The 20,582-nt window shown below is 47.3% G+C and overlaps 1 protein-coding gene across 1 annotated transcript in view; it reads right to left on the bottom strand.

Moving 5' to 3' along the window:
• MICAL3 (microtubule associated monooxygenase, calponin and LIM domain containing 3) overlaps positions 1–19,726 on the bottom strand; it is a 234,449-nt gene extending 214,723 nt beyond the window's left edge. The window contains 1 exon segment of the mRNA XM_017891328.1: positions 19,449–19,726. The gene's annotated coding sequence lies outside the window, so the exon portion shown is untranslated.
• Positions 19,727–20,582: the final 856 nt, after the last annotated feature.

Below are 20,582 nucleotides of genomic sequence, written 5' to 3'. Positions count from 1 at the left end.
CTGTGCCTGGCCTTCCTTTTTTTTTTTTTTTTGAGATGGAGCCTCACTCTGTTGCCAGTGTGAAGTGCAGTGGCGTGATCTCAGCTCACTGAAACCTCTGCCTCCCGGGTTCAAGTGATTCTCCTGCCTCAGCCTCCCGAGTAGCTGGGACTACAGACATCCACCACCACACCCAGCTAATTTTTGTATTTCACCATGTTGGCCAGGATGGTCTTGATCTCTTGACCTCATGATCTGCCCGCCTCAGCCTCCCAAAGTGCTGAGATTATAGGCGGGAGCCACCACGCCCCCCCCATTTCTTATTGACAAATTTCCCTGTCTCCCTGCTGGCTGCAGCAGCAGCAGCCACAGCTTACATAATAAGTGCTCACTATGTACTAGGTACTGTTGGGAAGGGCTTTGCCTGCATTATTTCATTTCACCCTCATATCAACTCTGTGATGTTCCATCATTATTCCCATTAGTACCGTTTTGCCCTCCTGAGGAAAACACGAGAGCTTAGTGAAACTGATCTGCCCGAGTGCACACAGAGGTCTGACATCTAGTGCCCCCCGCCGTAACTCCACAACGCGATACTGTCTTGAGTTTCTTGAGAATCTACTGCATGCCAGACGAAAGATAATCTCATATATTTACTTATTCATTTTTATTTTTATTTATTTATTTTTTTTGAGATAGGGTCACACTCTGTCACCCAGACTAGAGTACAGTGGCACAATCTCGGCTCACTGCAACCTCTGCCTCCTGAGTTCAAGTGATTCTTGCGCCTCAGCCTCCTGAGTAGCTGAGATTACAGGCTTGTGCCACCACGCCTGGCTATTTTTTGTATTTTTAGTAGAGATGGGATTTCACTATCTTGGCCAGGCTGCTCTTGAACTCCTGACCTCAGGTGATCCACCTGCCTTGGCCTCCTAAAGTGCTGGGATTACAGGCGTGAGCCACTGCACCAGGCCTCATACATTTATATTACGTTTACATTTATTTCTATACCTATAATATCATTTCAGTCTCAAAACAGTTACGTGAGGAAAGTTGGTAGGAGTCTGTTCACAGATGAGGAAGGAAACTACAGCTCAGAGAGCAGAGTTTGGCTAAGGTAGCAAGGCTGGTAAGTAACTGAGCCTGGCTTTCCACACTGCATTCTCTCCACTGCAATTCCTGCTCCCTGCATGAACACAACCTTTTTGCATGTAACAACCAGAGAAGGAGAAACAAATACAAAACAGCAAAACCGAAGCTGCGCGGTTTAGGGAGTGTGGTACAAGGAGTGCTTACAGGGGTCAGAAAACAAGCCAAAGAAGACTTCCGTGAAGGGGGAGAATCACTGTGGACTTCTTTATACTGGTTTGTTGTTTATATTCTGCCCATGAGACTGTCTCGGACACATCTGGCAAATTCAATAGCAAAAGGCCACAAAACTGCCCCGTAGCACTGGAGTGCTGGTGGCTAGAATTAGCCCCGTGTCAATGAAGAAGGGACTTCTGTGTGCAATGCTGCTGCCGACCAGTTTGGGAAAGTTCTCAGCTGGCTGTTTAGCAAACTATCCTGCTCCACTAGCAGTTTTAACACTCCCCTGCAAATACAGGCTGGGCTCATTATTTCTTCTTTTTCAACTGTTGACATCCTCACAGGGTTGGAGAGCCTAGCAAAATTGTGTGGAAGCAGCGAACTTTTAATATTGATTACGCAGCCTGAACAAGGTAATTATGAGGCCAATACTTCTGAGTTGTTCTTTGCCAGGTCCAGCCATGGTCAATCAAGTTAATTCTCACTCCCATAGCGCTCTCTTTTCTCATCCCCAGAGAGCTCTAAAATGTCTGCTTATCTGAGTGCTTTCTTTATACATTCAAACATTTATTGGGCACCCACTACAAGCAAAGAACTGGCAGGTTGTGTGGGTTATCCTGACGGATCGCACATGAAGTGTGTACTTAGTGCATGGGGTGATTACATGTCAGACCCCCTTCCCTAAGGAAGGAATCTGCCTGAGCCCCTCAGAGAGTGCAAGTGGATCCCATCCATGGCTAAATGTAGGTGCTCATGTTGGAAAGTCCGCCCCCCTAGTAGGAGAAGGAGCACTGGGTTGAGAAATGGCCCTGGGTTGGGGAGATGGGCAGTGTCCTGGGGAGGTGGAGGGTGCCCAGAAATAACTGGACACATCACAAACAACAGGGAGAATCATCTAATTCAATCCACAGTGGAGCCAGTAGAAGATTTGTGGAGTATGCTCTTATTTTCAATTTAAAAAATATTTTCTGGGCGGTGCACAGTGGCTCACGCCTGTAATCCCAGCACTTTGGGAGGCCAAGGCAGGCAGATCACTTGAGGTCAGGAGTTCAAGACCAGCCTGACCAACATGGAGAAAACCCATCTCTACTAAAATTACAAAATTAGCCGGGTGTGGTGGCGCATGCCTGTAATCCCAGCTACTTGGAAGGCTGAGGCAGGAGAATCGCTTGAATCCAGGAGGTGGTGGTTGCAGTGAGCCGAGATTGTGCAATTTCTCTCCAGCCTCAGCAACAAGAGTGAAACTCCATCTCAAAGAAAGAAAAAAAAAACTGATTTCTTTTTTTTTTTCTTTTCTTTTTTTTGAGACAGAGTCTCGCTGCACCACCCAGGCTGGAGTGCAGTGACCAGCCTGACCAACATGGAGACCAGCCTGACCAACATGGAGTTTGAGACCAGCCTGACCAACATGGAGAAACCCCATCTCTACTAAAATTACAAAATTAGCTGGGCATGGTGGCGCATGCCTGTAACCCCAGCTACTCAGGAGGCTGAGGCAGGAGAATTATTTGAACCCAGTAAGCCAAGGTTGCAGTGAGCAGAGACGACGCCATTGCAGTCCAGCCTGGGCAAAAAGAGCGAAAATCCATCTCAAAAAAAAAAAAAAAAAAAAATATGGTCAATAGGAGCTCAGTCCCTCCCTTGCATTCCAAATAACACACCCGTGACTGCCACCAGTTCAGTTTATCATGACCCCCAAGAGTATTCTAAGCTTTAGGCAATCTCCAGGGAAATCCCAAGCCATGTATAACCTAACCGCTCCCAGGATGCCTGAACTGGCTCAAAAGCCCATCCCATCTATCCTTTGGCTAAGACAGTCAAGAAGGAAGAACAAAGTGGTTTAGAACAAATGTGATTCCTGGGCTGCATTCATAGTCATGTGGACCTACTGAAGACATGAAAGGCTCGATGTTCTTGCCCCTCTTCTATACTAAGGGACTGGTTTGGAACCTACCCAGTGTTCTGGAGAAAAGCTAAGGAGATCCATGGATTGGGATGTCCTAGAGCTGGAAGACATCATCCTAGGTTCTGGGGTTTGTTTCTAGGCTAATATCTCATAGTGAGGTTTAAGAAAATTATATATCTTTTACTTTTTAACTAATTCCAGACTGATTTGCATGTTTTCACCCTGCCAGGAAGAAGGAAATTAAGATTAGGTGTGGTGGCTCCACTCGTAGTCCCAGCATTTTGGGAGGCCAATGTGGGAGGATCACGTGAGCTGAGGAGTTTGAGGCTGCAGTGAGCACCACTACACTCCAGCCTGGGTGACACAGCAAGAGTCTATCTCTACAAAAAAAGGAAATTAAAATGCAATTTGACAAAGTTGCAAATCTACTTCTGCATCAATTTCTCACAATACAATGGCTAAAAATTGGGTGGTTTTTCCCCTAACTGATTCCATATGTATGTTCAGCAGTAGCCAGAAATTCTTTTTTTTTCTTTTTTTTTTTCTTTTTTATTATTTATTTATTTATTTTTGAGACGAAGTCTTGCTCTGTCGCCTGGGCTGGAGTGCAGTGGCCCGATCTCAGCTCACTGCAAGCCCCGCCTCCCGGGTTCACGCCATTCTTCTGCCTCAGCCTCCCGAGTAGCTGGGACTATAGGAGCCCGCCACCTCGCCCGGCTAGTTTTTTGTATTTTTTAGTAGAAATGGGGTTTCACCGTGTTAGCCAGGATGGTCTCGATCTCCTGACCTCGTTATCCGCCCGTTTCGGCCTCCCAAAGTGCTGGGATTACAGGCTTGAGCCACCGCGCCCGGCCTCTTTTTTTTTCTTTTGAGATGGAGTCTTGCTCTGTCACCCAGGCTGGATCGCAGTGGCGCGATCTCGCCTCACTGCAAGCTCCACCTCCCAGGTTCGCCATTTTCCTGCCTCAACCTCCCAAGTACCTGGGATTATAGGCGCCTGCCACCACGCCCGGCTTTTTTTTATTTTTAGTAGAGGCAGGGTATCACTGTGTTAGCCAGGATGGTCTCGGTCTCCCGACCTCATGATCCGCCTGCCTCGGCCTCCCAAAGTGCTGGAATTATAGGCATGAGCCACCGCACCCAACCAGCAGTAACCAGAAATTCTATGTAGTGAAAACAGACAAAACCAAGATGGGAATATGCAGAAGAAATCTCTAGTTACCAAGGCACTGCAAAATAAAGTCTACAATTGCACATCACAATCAACACCAAAACAGGGATTTCTAGAATCCTTCTGTAACTCATAGGAAGACTCCTTCCCTAAGCAAATTTGGGCTGAATTCTTGAAAGTCTCTGGGAAACACAGCAAATTTTATAAACAGGGTTTTTCTGGACTTATATTTTCATATGCACTACATCCAAGAAAAACTTACATATATTATATATATAAATATATATTAAAATACACATGCACATTCTGTAGGACTTGATTCTTTGAGCACAGACCTTAGGGCTCTGTGCTCTGCACTAGACAGGAGTAAATGCTATACCTCTGCAGAACTAAAACAAGTAAACTTGCCCTTGTCATTGGTTCCTTTTGCAGTGAGGAGGGGAAGTCTTTCTAGTCCTGCCTTCCTCCACTGCTTAGACACGTTGCTGTTAAAGATAAAAACAGTAGGGTAGGCATAGTGGCTCACGCCTGTAACCCCAGAATTTTGGGAGGCCGAGGCAGGAGGATCTGTTGAAGCCAGGAGTTCGAGACCAGCCTGGGCAACAAAGCAAGACTCTGTCTCTATAAAAAACACAAAATTTAGCTGGGCCTGGTGGTGCACACCTGTAGTCCCAGATACTCAGGAGGCTGAGGCAGGAGGATCGCCTGAGCCCAGGAGGTGGAGGCTGCAGTGAGCTATGATGATGCCGCTGCTGCACTCTAGTCTGGGTAACAGAGTGGGACCCTGTCTTTAAAAATAAAAAAAAATAAAATAAAAACATTGGCTTCAAAATTACCTGTGGTCAAATTCAGCCCAGTTGGGTTCTATCTGAATATGACTTATTTTACACAGCTCTGTTTTCAATTGTGAAAGAGAAAATGACAGAAGGAAAGGACTGAGGGAAGGGAAGGGAGGGGAGGGAGGGGAGGGAGGGAAGCGGGGAGAAAGCATACGATACTTCCCATTTAGGAAGTGGGATAGTGGTAGAAGATGCCCTGATAAAGCCTCAGAATGGAACTAATGAGCTTGAAACCGCCAGCATACACATCGGCATTTTCAGATTTCAGAGAAGACGCACCTGAGGGGAGGAGCCTCTCATAGGGACGGGAAAGAAGTCAAGCCTTCCTTTGTCCTGTGCACAGGACAGACTCCAAATCCTTCTCTTCGCTCGCATTTGAGATCATGTGAACTTCTGTTTGATTTAAGCGTCTGATTATTTTTCTTTCATTCATCCCTTGGTGTCTGTGACGGGCAAGGCACTTGTCTGGTTGCTGAGAGCTGTACCAAGGACAATTAGACATAGGGTCTGACCTTAAGGAGCTAACAATAGTGCAGGGAAAGTGAGACTTGGGTAGAGAGAGTCTTTGTCAGGTGGAAAGTGCTCTCAGACTGAGAAGGCTTCTATCTAAGAGAGCAGGGAACGTTCCATGGAGGAGGGGGTATTTGAGAGGTCGCTCAAAAGAATGGTAGGATTTCATGGGGAGATGAAAAAGGTATTCTGAGAGGTGAGCTTCCTTTTTTCTTATCTCAGCTCCCACTGACAGAAAAGGAGCAGAGTTCCTTCCACCTTCAGCCGGGGTTTTTCAGGCAAGGCACCTCACCGTCGGGAGGTGGAGGCTTGGAAGGTTAGAAAGAAGGAGAATTGAGATGGATAAATACTAACATGTTCACAGCCAGGTGAATAGAGGGATGGGTGAGGAGTTGGGTGTTTTGAAATTATCTTCTTTTTGCTTATTTGTGCTTTTTCATTTGGGAAGAGAATGGAGCACGGAACATACTCTAATATGGGGAAAAAATAAACACAATTTTAAAACAGCAGCCCCCCTCCTCCGGCAACCAAAAGCAAAAAACAAGCAGGAAGAAAAGAAAAGCGATTGAGAAGAACATGCATATCTCTTTGAGACTGAATGTCTCCTCTGTGCTCTGACAGCCTCAGCGATCACAGGCCTGCAGTGCTGCTTTTGGCCCTGCTTGGAAACCCCCATGTGAGCACCAGCAATTGCAGCTCGGCCTCCAGGGAGTGTATCACAGCACAGTCATTGATTTTCATAATCAATGCCGTCACTGACAAGCAGGCAGAGAGATAAATGCTCTAAAATCGTCTAGGCCCCTTGGGCCAGATGTTCCCGGCCTCATCAAGAAGAGAAGTTGGCCAGACGGAGTGGCTCACGCCTGTAATCCCAGCACTTTGGGAGGCTGAGGCAGGCGGATCACCTGAGGTCAGGAGTTCGAGACCAGCCTGACCAACATGGTGAAATCCCATCTCTACTAAAAAATACAAAAGTAGCTGGGCATGGTGGCACATGCCTGTAATCCCAGCTACTCAGGAGGCTGAGGCAGGAGAATGGCTTGAACCCAGGAGGTGGAGGCTGCAGTGAGCTGAGATCAAGCCATTGCACTCCAGCCTGGGCAACAACAATGAGACTCCATCTAAAAAAAAAATAAAATAAAGGCCAGGCGTAGTGGCTCACGCCTGTAATCCCAGCATTTTGGGAGGCCGAGGAGGGCAGATCACGATGTCAAGAGATCAAAACCATCCTGGCTAACATGGTGAAACCCCATCTCTACTAAATATACAAAAAAAAAATTAGCCGGGCGTGGTGGCGGGTGCCTGTAGTCCCAGCTACTCAGGAGGCTGGGGCAGGAGAAAGGCGTGGACCCGGGAGGTGCAGCTTGCAGTGTGCCTAGATCGTGCCACTGCGCTCCAGCCTGGGTGATACAGCGAGACTCCGTCTCAAAAAAATAATAATAAAAGAAATAAATAATTTTTCAAAAATTATAAAAAGAACTTACAGCAGGGTCTGGTGGCTCACACCTGTAACCTTAGCACTTTGAAAGGTCAAGGTGGGTGGATCACCTGAGGTCAGGAGTTCAAGACCAGCCTGGGCAACAGGGCGAAACCCCGTCTCTACTAAAAATACAAAAATTAGCCGGGTATGGTGGCAGGAGCCTATAATCCCAGCTTCTCAGGAGAATCACTTGAACCCGGGAGACGGAGGCTGCAGTGAGCAGAGATTATGCCACTGCATCAATCCTGGGCAACAGAGCAAGTCTTTGTCTCAAAAAAAATAAATAAATAAGAAGAGAAGTTACTTTTTATTTCCTGAAAAGCTTGACTTCCTGACAATGAAAGCCCTAAGGAGTGAGTGGCAGAAGACAGCTGGCAGTCATTGGTGGGGCAAAGGCAGAGGTACCACTGCTGACTCTACTGGGCCTCAGGCCTCAGCCCTCAGCCCTCATGGGGAGGGACCCTCTTTCAAACTTTTGGAGGGGTAAGGGAGGGCCAGGCAGAGCTGGGACCAAGGCGATGGTGGTGGGCGGGGGGCCTGAAGTTCTGTCATCTAATTGGGCTTCTTCACTGGTGCATCGCCCATAAGAGCCGTATTGATTCCCGCAGCTCCCAGGGCTGCCAGATAGGGCCGGGGTGGCCAGAGCCTCCCAGCCAGTCTCCTCCTGCAGGAGCACCTTGTCAGTTGACCTCAGATATTCGCTGCTCAAATACCATCTTCTGTGTGTATCACAACATGACACGCCTACAAAGGATGCTGAGCTAGGATTTCTAGGTGCACTGTTACATGGTGATTTACTGGTCTGGAACTGCTGCCTCGCAGGAGGTCATGTGAAAACACCACCAGCAAAACCAAGCATTTGTGGAGCCACTCCCTTATGCCAAGTCCTGGGCTGGGACGTCTGACTGCATCAGCTCCACGGTGGATAACTGTGGCTTTTGCCTGCCTGGCATTCAGACCCCCTTGGTTGGTAACAGTGCCTACATCTTAGCTTCTATTGTGGAAACTACCTTTCCCCCACTGCAAGCAGGCCCGGTGGGCATGGGGATGGAGGCACCTTGCTCTCCATCCATGAGGAAGGCAGCACATGGCTCAGCCTTGTCCAGTCTGACCTCTCTTCCTGGAAGTTGAGTGTCAAACAGAGAGCCACAGAACTGAAAACAACTGGAGCTGCTTCATGCAGTCAAGAATCCACTGAAGAAGGAAGGCAGTTACCTCCCTGTTCTTGAGATCTCTTCAGCTGGCCTGGCTCTCATCCTTTTCAAAACCTGGCTGTTTGCTTTGCATTCAGTTATGTGAACTAATTCATATCTTTCTAATAAATTTCTTCCATCCTTCTCCAAAGTTAGCCCTAGAGTATATTTCTGTTGTTTACAATCAAAAAGCCCTGGAGGTATACTCACTCTCTCTTTTTTTTTTTTTTTTTTTAAGACAGAGTCCCACTTTGTCACCCAGGCTTGAGTGCAGTGGCATAATCTCGGCTCACTTCAACCTCTGCTGCCCAGGTTCAAGTGATTCTCCTGCCTCAGCCTCCCGAGTAGCTGAGATTACAGGCACCTGCCACTGCACCTGGCTAATTTTTTTTATTTTTAGTAGAGATGGGGTTTCACCACATTGGTCAGGCTGGTCTTGAACTCCTGACCTCATGATCTACCCGCCTCAGCCTCCCAAAGTGCTGGGATTACCGTGAGCCACTGCGCCCAGCCAAGGTGTACTCTCTTAATTTTCTTAATAACTTCATTTTCTGTCATTACCCCTGTTTTAGTACAAGTAGCTGAGCTTCAGAGAAGTTAAAAGATGTACCCAACGTCACACAGCTAATGAGTGCCACAGTCAGAATCTGAACCCAAGTCTGTCTGATGTGGAGTCATGACAAGAGCATGGGTTTTCTTGGGAGAGCAAAATGACTTCAAATCCCCACTTCCCGCATACAAATGCACAATGGGTGTAACAATGCCAAAGCCACAGAGCTGTTGAGGATGGATAGGTGATGCATAGGAAAGCACATAGCCTAGTGTATGTGCTTAGTAAACAGAAATACCTGTCCCTAAGAATGGAAATTATTTTATCTGCATAGTAAACTAAACAAAGTAATTGGCATTTTTAGTCCAAAGATTACTGCTTCTGAGTTGATCCAAATACAATCTCTCTGTCTTTCTCCCCCTCTATTTTTTTGTTTGTTTGTTTGTTTGGGATGGAGTCTCACTCTGTCGCCCAGGCTGGACTGCAGTGGTGCGATTTTGGCTCACTGCAAGCTCCGCCTCGTGGGTTCACGCCATTCTCCGGCCTCAGCCTCCTGAGTAGCTGGGACTACAGGTGCCTGCCACCACACCCGGCTAATTTTTTGTATTTTTAGTAGAGACGGCGTTTCACGGTGTTAGCCAGGATGGCCTCCATCTCCTGACTTCGTGATCTGCCTGCCTCGGCCTCCCAAAGTGCTGGGATTACAGGCGTGAGCCACTACACCCAGACTCCCCCTCTATTTTTTAAAAAATAGAAACAAGGTCTTGCTATGTTGCCCAGGCTGGCATGCAGTGGTACAATAACAGCTCACTGTACCCTTGAACGCCTGGGCTCAAGCAATCTTCTCACCTCAGCCTCCCCAGTAGCCGGAACTATAGGTGTGTGCCACCACACCTAATTTTCAAATTTCTTGTAGAAACAGGGTCTTGCCATGTTGCCCAGGCTGGTATCAAATTCCTGGGCTCAAGCAATCCACTCACCTCAGCCTCCCCAAGTGCTGGGATTATAGGCATGAGCCATCATGCCTGGCCTCTCTCTCTCCCGCTCTTAGACACACACACACACACACACACACACACACACACACACACACAGAGACATTTCTTGGTTTCCTGTCTGTGGAAGTCCTACCAGAAAATTCAGACACCCTTAGGAAAAAGAGCATAGGGTGCGCATAATACAATCGAACTCTCCCATCCAACATGCCCTGAGAGAAGGAAGACAGTAAGAATTTTCATTCCTCTGAAGGATGATGAAAATGAGGCACTGAGACACCAAATGTCTATCTCGAGTTTATGTAGCAAACCAAAGGTTCAGGAGAACCCAGGAACTGTACATTAGGCCATTCGATCTGAAAATACCAGAGCCTGGAAGGAAGAGAACAGCTTTTCCAAGTTGTTGGGTTTGTTCCTGCTCTTACCGTCTTCCCCTTCCCTCTTTCCCACGTCCAAAGAAAAAGCTCCATCACCTAAACATCCACATCAGGCACGCTTCTAAAAAAGCTGCCCCACAGCTCTCCTCATTACATACGCTTCTTTCCCCTAGGACTTGTGGCCTACTTAGAATATTCTTACAATTCTCTTAATGAGGGAAAAAGTCCCCAAAGATATGTTCCCTATGCTGGAAAAATTAAAGTCCTAAAAATAAACAGTTGAAGAGAAAGTGTTAGGCCGGGCGCGGTGGCTCACACCTGTAATCCCAGCACTTTGGGAGGCCGAGGCGGGCGGATCACGAGGTCAGGAGATCGAGACCATCCTGCCTAACACTGTGAAACCCCGTTTCTACTAAAAATACAAAAAATTAGTCGGGCGCGGTGGCGGGCACCTGTATTCCCAGCTACTCGGGAGGCTGAGGCAGGAGGATGGCGTGAACCCGGGAGGCGGAGCTTGCAGTGAGCTGAGATCCGGCCACTGCACTCCAGCCTGGGTGGCAGAGTGAGACTCTGTCTCAAAAAAAAAAAAAAAAAAGAGAAAGTGTTACTTGTACTAAGATTTCTGATGCTTTTTCATAGATAAATTCAAGTTTTCCCAGGCCTGTGATTGTGAAAAGTACAACTAAAAGATGGCCTTGGCATTGATCAACAGTCAGTTGATATTCACAAGCTACCTGCCATAAACAAGGACTTCACCAAAGTTAAATGACAGCAAGAGTGAAAGAAAACCTACACAGCCTGGATTTATTCAACATAATTGTGATTCTTGGGATTCTTCTGGTTTCTGGGGCTAAGAAAAAACATTCTACATTGGAATATATCATAATTTCTGGGATTTCTCTTTTCTTCTACATTCATTTCTTCCAATCTCGAAGGTTTTATTGGAGGCTTCTTTGTTATTGAAAAGGCAGTATAACAACAGCAAGATAATTTTGCAAATTTAAGATTTAAGACTAATTTTTTTGTTTTGAAATGGAGTCTCGCTCTGTCACCCAGGCTGGAGTGCAGTGGCGTGATCTTGGTTCAAGCGATTCTCCTGCCTCAGCCTCCCAAATAGCTGGGATTACAGGTGACTGCCAGCACACTCGGCTAATTTTTGTATTTTTAGTAGAGACGGGGTTTCACCATGTTGGCCAAGCTGGTCTCGAACTCCTGACCTCAGGTGATCCGCCTGCCATGGCCTCCCACCACCCCCGACCCTAAGACTCATCTGTAATCCATCACTTCAGCACAGATATGGCACATGCATACAGATTATTACAGTTACGAACATGATGTGCTTGCTGGGCTCTATTCGCTATTGTTCCTTTTATCAGAAGTATTTTCCATGTTTCTTTCTACATGCCTCTTGATTTAGGCTTTGGTTGTAAATGCAAGATATTCCATTGTATCAATGTACCAACAAAATTTCAAACTGTCCCTGTAATATTAGACATTTCAGTGATTTCTACTTATTTCTATTATAGCCAACACAGTAGAGAGTATTTTTTATGCATCTGAAATTTTAAAAATATCTTTGTTAACGAAGATATTTGTTTATTGGGACAAATTCCTGGGTCTGGTAATTGTATGGCTTTTCCTACATAGTAGTAGTAATTTTATGACTTTTCCCATATGTTATCATGTTGCATTCCCCACAAATGTTATCTGTTTATAATGCAACCCATAATAAATATGGAATTTTACTGCAACCTCAATAGCATTATGTTGTGGTTTTGAAAAATTATTAACCATTAGCAAGAAGCATAACAGTATAATGGTGTTGTAATTTGCACTTTTGATTGCTTGAATCAACAGTGAACACATATCAATGTATTGTTCATTGCATTGCCTCATGTAGATGAATTTCTTTCTATAAACTGTGAATTTATCCCTGGGGAGTTGTTTTTTGTCTTCCAATCAGGTTTATTCAGGTATAATTTACATACCAAAAGTTATTCTTTTTCGTGTGCAGTTCTATGGCTTTTAACAACTATAGACAGGTCACCGAATGGTTCTATGATCCTGAAAAGTCTCCTGCTGGGCCTTTGTAGTCACATTCTCCCTCCAAACAGCCCTTGGCAATCACTCTTCTATTTTCTTTCCCTATAGTTTCAACTTTTCCAGAGTGTTATATAAATAGAATCATACAGTAGACAGTTATGCATAGAATTGTAATGCTTTAAAATTCTTTAAAATGTTTCTTTTCTTTCTGCAGTATTCAAAATGCTTTATTAAATATGTGGTTCAACATCAAAAGAGCAGTATGTAGTGGGGGAAACAGAAATTGTAACTAGTTTACCACTAACTCTCTCGCACCACCACACTCAGGAAAAAAGCCTTCGAGAACCCGGCCTTCCAAAGGCCCAAGTCAATCCTCCAGTCTCTGCCTTTCCCTTGTCCACGTTCCCATGCCTCTTCTCCTTTTCTGAAATAAATTATTGGTTTAACAGAGGTTAACTTTTTTTTTTTTGAGACAGAGTCTTGCTCTCCTTGCCTAGGCTGGCGTGCAATGGCGCGATCTCGGCTCACTGCAACCTCTACCTCCGGGGTTCAAGTGATTCTCCTGCCTTAGCCTACCGAGTAGCTGGGATTACAGGCACCCACCACCGTGCCGGGCTGATTTTTTGTATTTTTTTAGTAGAGATGGGGTTTCACCATGTTGGCCAGGCTGGTCTCGAACTCATGACCTTGTGATCCACCTGCCTCCGCCTCCCAAAAGTGCTGGGATTACAGGCGTGAGCCACCGTGCCCGGCCGAACACAGGTTAACTTTTAATTTGCAATATATAATGCAAATATTTCCCCTACTTTGTTCCTTTTTCATTTGATAGAATTTTTTTTTTTTTTTCTTGAAACAGAGTGTCACTCTGTCACCCAGGCTGGAGCACAGTGGTGCGATGTCGGCTCACTGCAACCACCACCTCCCAGGTTCAAGCAATTCTCCTGCTTCAGCCTCCCGAGTAGCTGGGATTTCAGGCACCCGCCACCACACCCAGCTAATTTTTTGTATTTTTAATAGAGACGGGGTTTCACCATGTTGCCCAGGCTAGTCTCGAACTCCTGACCTCGTGATCCGCCTGCCTCGTCTGGCCTCCCAGAGTGCTGGGATTACAAGCGTGAACCACTGCGTCCAGCCAATAGAAATTTTAAATTTAAATGAACACAGTTTTTTCCCCATGGATTCTTCTAACTCGAAAATTATCCATAGATCTAAAATATATTGAATTCTATTTTTTTGCTAGCTCTTGAAGAATTCGACCTTTTAATACTTCATTTTGATTCAACTCCAGTTTCTGTCAGTATTTGCTTAAGGTAACGACTTTAAAAGCTTCTTCACCATGATTCATAACAAGAAATATATTTTGCATCACAATTCAGTGCACACACACAAAAATACATATACAGGCTGGGCGCAGTGGCTCACGCCTGTAATCCCAGCACTTTGAGGGGCCAAGGCAGGTGGATCACCCCAGCTCAGGAGTTTGAGACCAGCCTGGCCAACATGGTAACTCCATCTCTACTAAAAATACAAAAATTAGCAGGGCATGGTGGTGGGCGCCTGTGGTCTCAGCTACTTGGGAGGCTAAGGCACAAGAATCACTTGAACCTGGAAGGCAGAGGTTGTAGTTAGTCGAGATTACACCACTGCACTCCAGCCTGGGTGACAAAGACTCTGTCTCAAAAAAAAAAAAAAAAAAAAAACACACACACACACACACTATACAAAACTGAAACACAGGCCGGGTGCGGTGGCTCATGCCTGTAATCCCAGCACTTTGTGAGGCCGAGGCGGGCAGATCATGAGGTCAGGAGATCGAGACCATCCTGGCTAATACGGTGAAATCCCGTCTCTACTAAAAATACAAAAAATTAGCCGGGTGTGGTGGCGGGCGCCTGTAGTCCCAGCTACTCGGGAGGTTGAGGCAGGAGAATGGCATGAACCCGGGAGGCGGAGCTTGCAGTGAGCCAAGATTGTGCCACTGCACTCCAGCCTGGGCAACAGAGCAAGACTCTGTCTCAAAAAAAAAAAAAAACAAAAAACTGAAACACAAATTTCAAGACACAAATCTTCCCTTCACTACATGTATGCACTGTGGTATTTTCTATTCTTTCTTTTTAAAATGGCCCACCTGGCCGGACACAGTGGCTCACGCCTATAATACCAGCGCTTTGGGAAGCAGAGGAGGGTGGATCACTGGAGCCCAGGAGTTGGAGACCAGCCTGGGCAACATGGCGAAACCCTGTCTCTACAAAAAATACAAAAATTAGCTGGGCATGGTGATGCATGCCTGTAGTCCCAGCTACTCAGGAGGATGAGGTGGGAGCATCGCTTGAGTTGGGAGTTCAAGGCTGCAGTGAGCTGAGATCACAACACTACTGCACTCCAGCTTGGGCGACAGAGGGAGATCCTGTCTCAAAAAAAAAAAAAGGACCCACCCCAGATGAATATTCCATTTTTCCTCAGACAAACTCCATAGACATTAATGGTTGTATTATTGTGTATTCTGTCACATCAATGAAAAGTTCTGAAGTGATTACAGTTATCCATGGCAAATTGGTGGCACTCCAGCCTGGATGACAGAACAAGAGTCTGTCCCAAAAATTAAAAAAAGAAAAAAAGGTGATTAGGGAAGCTTTGGCAGCTTTTTTGGAATTTTCTGCTGGAGAAAATGAGACTGCTGCTGCTGTTTTTAAGAGGACAATTTTGGAGGCAGATAAAATTGACAGGGCAGCTTCCCAAGGAAAATCTTCGTGCTCAGTGATATGATTCTACTGCAAAACCTGAGGACACTGGGAAAATATTCCACCTGAAGAAACAAACTCCTGTCATCCTTTCAGATAAACTACGCTTCTTTTTCCTTCTCTTAACCTGAAAGATACATTTTGGGTCAGAGATCCTCTCCCTTCAGATTATGTTAAACTCTGACTGTCGAAACGAGTGCACTTCCATTTTCAATTTTTAAGCAATCATATTTTCTTTTCTTTTTTTTTTTTTTTGAGACGGAGTCTCGCTCTGTCGCCCAGGCTGGAGTGCAGTGGCCGGATCTCGGCTCACTGCAAGCTCCGCCTCCCGGGTTCACGCCATTCTCCTGCCTCAGCCTCCCGAGTAGCTGGGACTACAGGCGCCTGCCACCTCGCCGGGCTAATTTTTTTTATTTTTTAGTAGAGACAGGGTTTCACCGGGTTAGCCAGGATGGTCTCGATCTCCTGACCTCGTGATCCGCCCGTCTCGGCCTCCCAAAGTGCTGGGATTACAGGCTTGAGCCACCGCGCCCGGCCTATATATGGTATTTCTTAATATTATGACCAAGAGTTTTATCAGCATTAATTTTTCAGTGTAGTTTGTTGTTTAAAATAATGTAATCATCAAAATGACATATATTGTCACACTACTATTAACCAGGCTTCAATATATCAGTGTTTATTTTATTGTGTTAAATGTATACTTTTAAATAAAACAGCTATAAACCTTTAAAATGTACTAAATAAATAAATAAATAAATAGGCCGGGTGCGGTGGCTCACACCCGTAATCCCAGCACTTTGGGAGGCTGAGGCGGGCGGATCACTTGAGGCAGGAGTTTGACACCAGCCTGGCAAACATGGTAACCCCATCTCTACTAAAAATACAAAAATTAGCTGGGTGTGGTGGTAGGCACCTGTGGTCCCAGCTACTTGGGAGGCATAATAATCACTTGAACCTGGGAAGCGGAGGCTGCAGTGAGCCGAGATCTGGTCTCTGAACTCCAGCCTGGGAGACAGGGTGAGACTCTGTCTCAAATAAATAAAATAAACTAATTAAATAAAATAAGATGGCCCACCAAGTTGATTTTATGACTCACTGATGAGTCACAATCCACAGTTTGAAAAAGTGTGAAAAGGGAATTTATTAAAGCCACACAATGTCTCCAGTAGTCCCACTCTGAGTTTAGGTAGCGCCCTACAGATGAACTGATTTACATGGGTTAAGCTGGATCAACTGGACTTTTTCCCCCAGTGGCCTGTGCAGTAAATTGCCCTTTTCAGAGAATAGACATTGGTGGTCATGGCAGGGAGGGGTAATAGAAATGAGACATGGTTTTGCTATTCCTGGATTAGCCATCTACCGGGCTGGCAGCCCTCACATGGCTGGCCTGCCCTGTCTCGTGAGATGGATCAGCCCTGAGGTGACCTGTCAGGAAAGGACATTTGGGCTGGAAGTAGCAGAAGCCTCTGTGAGCCATCCTTCACGCAGAATGAGTCAGGGGCAGCTCCGGCTCAGCGAAAGATTGAAGCACGCCCATCGCCCAGCTCAGCCAGGTGAGCAGTAGGGAAACCTGTGGGAGGCCCAGGTGAAATGAAGGCATTGTCTCAGGAGGTCAGATTGACTCCAGGAAGGAACAAAATGATGTGTGCATGGCTATGCACAGACTAGAAAAGCAAAGACTAAAGGAAAGGATGGAAGTTGTTCTAACCGTTTGGGGTTGCTTGGAGGGGAGGGAGTGTAGTCAATGCGAGGGAACGCAGAGAGGAGCATGCAGAGACAAGCAATCTGGTAGGCCACGTGGGAGACTGGCCATTCTATGGTAGGGAGACCCTTCCCGGCCACTCCCTCAGTGGCCCTAGCACATCAAGCTTTGTCGTCCACATCGGGTGGGTTGTATGTGCTTTAAACAACATCTTAATCCTCTTGCCTATTGATGAGTGTATGATTGAGCCATGCCCGAGGGTTTCAGAAGATATGGTACCATCATTTATACCTATCTTCCAGGAGATCTTAACCCTTTCTCTACTTAACCAAAATGAAAGCGAGGGCACTGGGAAGCTATGCCTGGTGAAGCTCTGACACTGGGTGGGTAGATCACATTTTCTAGTGTATGTAAAATTTTAACATTTCAGGCCCCGAGTTTGAAGGCCTCACCTAATTTCTTTGAGCCCCTTAGTTGTTGTGAACTCGCTGTGTAGTGTAGTATCTGCGTCCGCCTGCCTTGGTGTTTACGAGCATTCACGGTAACTTTAGAAGGCAAGGGTTAGAGGAAACTTTTGCCCCGACCCCAGTCTGCAACAGTACCTGTGGGGAAGATCTTACCCTGGGGCTCCAATTTTCAGGGAGAGGAAGTGTCTAGGATTTCCCATATAGGCTTAGGAGGAACTCGCCATTTGGAAGGATTTTAGGCCTGAGAAGAAAAACACTTTATAATTTCTAGGTAATCTTATTTGTTGCCCCTTCTTTTTCTAGAGTGACTACTGCTGCATTCCTAACCCCTCTTTTTTTTTTTTTTTTTTTTTTTTTTCCTTTTGAGACAGAGTCTTACTCTACCACCCAGGCTGGAGTGCAGTGGTGTGATCTCGGCTCACTGCAACCTCCGCCTCCCTGGCTCAAGCTATTCTCATGCCTCAGCCTCCCAAGTAGCTGGGACTACAGGCATGCGCCACCACACCTGGCTAATTTTTGTATTTTTAGTAGAGACTGAGTTTCACTGTGTTGGCCAGGCTGGTCTCCAACTCCTGGCCCCAAGTAATCTGCCTACCTCAGGCTCCCGAAGTGCTGGGATTACCATGCCCGGCCCCCTCTTCTGACTTCTAAGTGTCCATTCTCCCTGTAGTGGGTGGATGGTGGGGGGACATATACATGTGACTCTGGTTAGTACCTAGGCAGCCATGAAGTCCACAAAGGTACAGGGGGCCACAGCTTTCACACTACAGACTTGCAAAGATATGCATCTGCTTTCCCTTGCCCTGAAATATAGATCAGAACACTTCATTTAGTGAAGGGACTTATTCTGAGAGTGATGATCCCTCCCTCGTTTGAGACATTGCCTTCATCCTGAGCTTCTTGGAGCAGCCCAAGGCCCTGCCAGCTCTCTTTGCCTGCAGCTTGTAGGCATTTATGACAGTTGCATACCCTGCCCTCCAACAGCAGCCTGAGAGACTAAACTATTACCAAATTAACCTGGAAAAATGTCACCCTGATTGATTAGAATGGTGGGTGGCCACCTTAGCTCATTAGAAACACCTGGGAAATTAAAAAAAATCCAATATGCACTCCAAATTTTCCCCCCACCACTCCTCCCCACAAAAAGAAAATTTAAAAAATCTCAGTGTTTGGGCCATATCCCAGACCAATTAAGTCAGAATCCCCGGGGATGGGACCCAGGTAGCAGGATTTTTAAAAATCTCCGCAGCAGCCAGGTCGGAGAGCTAATGAATAGCACCACTGGGTCCAGCGTTTCAGCCTACAGCTTGTCTTGGTTTCACCCTTTTTTTCATTTCTTTACAACAATGAAAATTCTAAACAGTTGATCACAGTGCCAGACCGATAAGAAAGCATTTTAGGGAGGAGAGAGGAGGGAAGGGGTTGGCAGGCACGGAGAGGACTTCACACACAGAAAGCATTTGCCATGGAGTCATAACCATTTGATTCTAAGACACATGCCGCCTCCAGAAGTCATGCGGCCCCTCCCTTTGCTTCCCGTAGGGAATGAACTTGGCGGTCCTTTTGTTGCATACGCCCGGGAGCTGCGCCGGCGCAGCGCGCCCTGCAGCCTGGGAGCGCAAGCGGGTGCGCCACTGGTCCTGGCTCACCACCGCGCGCCGCGGACTGGCGCAGGGCACCTCTGCCGGAGGGAAACCGGCGTCCCCCGCGCGAAGCAGCCGTTGCTCCTAATGAGTTCATGGGCTCACCGTGCTGAGCTCGCCAGAGCGGACCCGGCTTCGCCAGGGGCCTGCTGGCTGTCCTGACACACCTGGCCTACCTCGGGGGTGCCTGGGGACGCCCTTCCTTTGACTGCGGGATAGGAGCACAATGAAAATGGGGCGGACGTGGCTGGGAGACAGCTCTGCTCTCCGGCAGGCTCTGGGGAGTGTGTGGTACGTGGTATCCGCACTGGTGGGTGTCGTGCCGTGATCGAGACAGGGAGACAGGGTGTCGTTCCCACTTGGGGAGAGAGGACAGCATTTAGAAGGAAACAAAATAGATCCGAGAAACCCAAAGATGTCACAAAGGAAACGCTTCCCCGTCATAAGCAATCTAAATAAGTGATTCTTAAAGGCATCCATCAAAACACATAACCTTGTCATTTAGATTCGCTCGCCCACAGGGGGACTGGAGGGTACTCACCGACTAGGGCTTCACAATCGCATCACCGCCAGCGGTGGGCGCTTGCCTCGGCAGTGGCAGGGTGGTTGCCCGCAGGACACAGGTGCCGCCGTGGCTGCTCGCACAACCCCTGCAGCTGCGATCCCGCCCAGTTAGCCTCGGGGGCTGCACAGCCCAGCCCGCTCGCCCAGGGCCCGGGGGTTCTCAGGCCGCGCGGCGACGACGCAAGGCTGCCCCGGGCGCCTGCCTACGCGGGCGTTCCGCGCCGGGACTCTGCCGGGGCTGCAGGAGCGCGAGCTGCTGGCTGGGCGGGCTGCTGCTCCGCGTGAGCGCCATGGCAACGCGAGCTGGCGCCCCCAAGAGGCCGCAGAGCTGCGGCGTGGGACGCTCGGGTGAGGCTCAAGCCAAAATCAAAAGCAAACCATTTCTCCTCCTCCCCATCTTTTCATTTTCTCCCCCTCTCCGACCCCTTCTCTCGACACACGTTGCTAGCACTTCTAAGGGTGGAAATTCCAGCACTCTCCAGAGGCCACTTCCCCAGCGAATCCTGCTAACTACACAGCCAGTGTTCTCTGGGCTCACAATCGAACACATACCTCCTTGCAGTGGCTTCGGCACCCAGGTCTCCGGAAGCCAGAGAAGGAACTAAGTGTTGGATACTGAGCAAGTCGCGTAACCTCTGAAGAGTCGTGAAATTTCAACGGTATAAAGGATACGACGTTGTCTTACCGATTGAAAAATGCTATAAAATGAAGTTCTTACTATTACTATGATGCTGACCCTGGAGATCAGGGCAGAGCTACAGTTGCAAGCGCTCCAATGATCAGATCGCGCACCCGCTCCCCACCGGAGAAAACCTCTTGCTGCTGGAGCCCGGGCAGCCTCTTCCACACTTCCAGCCAGCCCCGGCATTGCCACAGCCGGTGGAGCTGGACAGAAATCTACCAGGCACTAAAATAAGTTAGATGGAAGACGGGATGGATTTGACTACATTCCTATCAGCATCTGCTCATTATAATTGCAACATTATAATCAGAGCAAAAGAAACCCAGAGATTATTTTGTCTTCAAGGATCATTTGACCTCAGTATATCTCCATCTGAAGCTGTGTTGTCCAAAGCAGATTGACTCCAGCCGGACGGCTCAGAAGAGGGCC

Source organism: Rhinopithecus bieti, unplaced genomic scaffold (genome assembly GCF_001698545.2).
Source record: "Rhinopithecus bieti isolate Rb0 unplaced genomic scaffold, ASM169854v2 scaffold_20777, whole genome shotgun sequence".
Classification (NCBI taxonomy): domain Eukaryota; kingdom Metazoa; phylum Chordata; class Mammalia; order Primates; family Cercopithecidae; genus Rhinopithecus; species Rhinopithecus bieti.
Note: the sequence above shows the minus strand (reverse complement) of the source record. Positions and strands in the feature narration are given on the sequence as shown.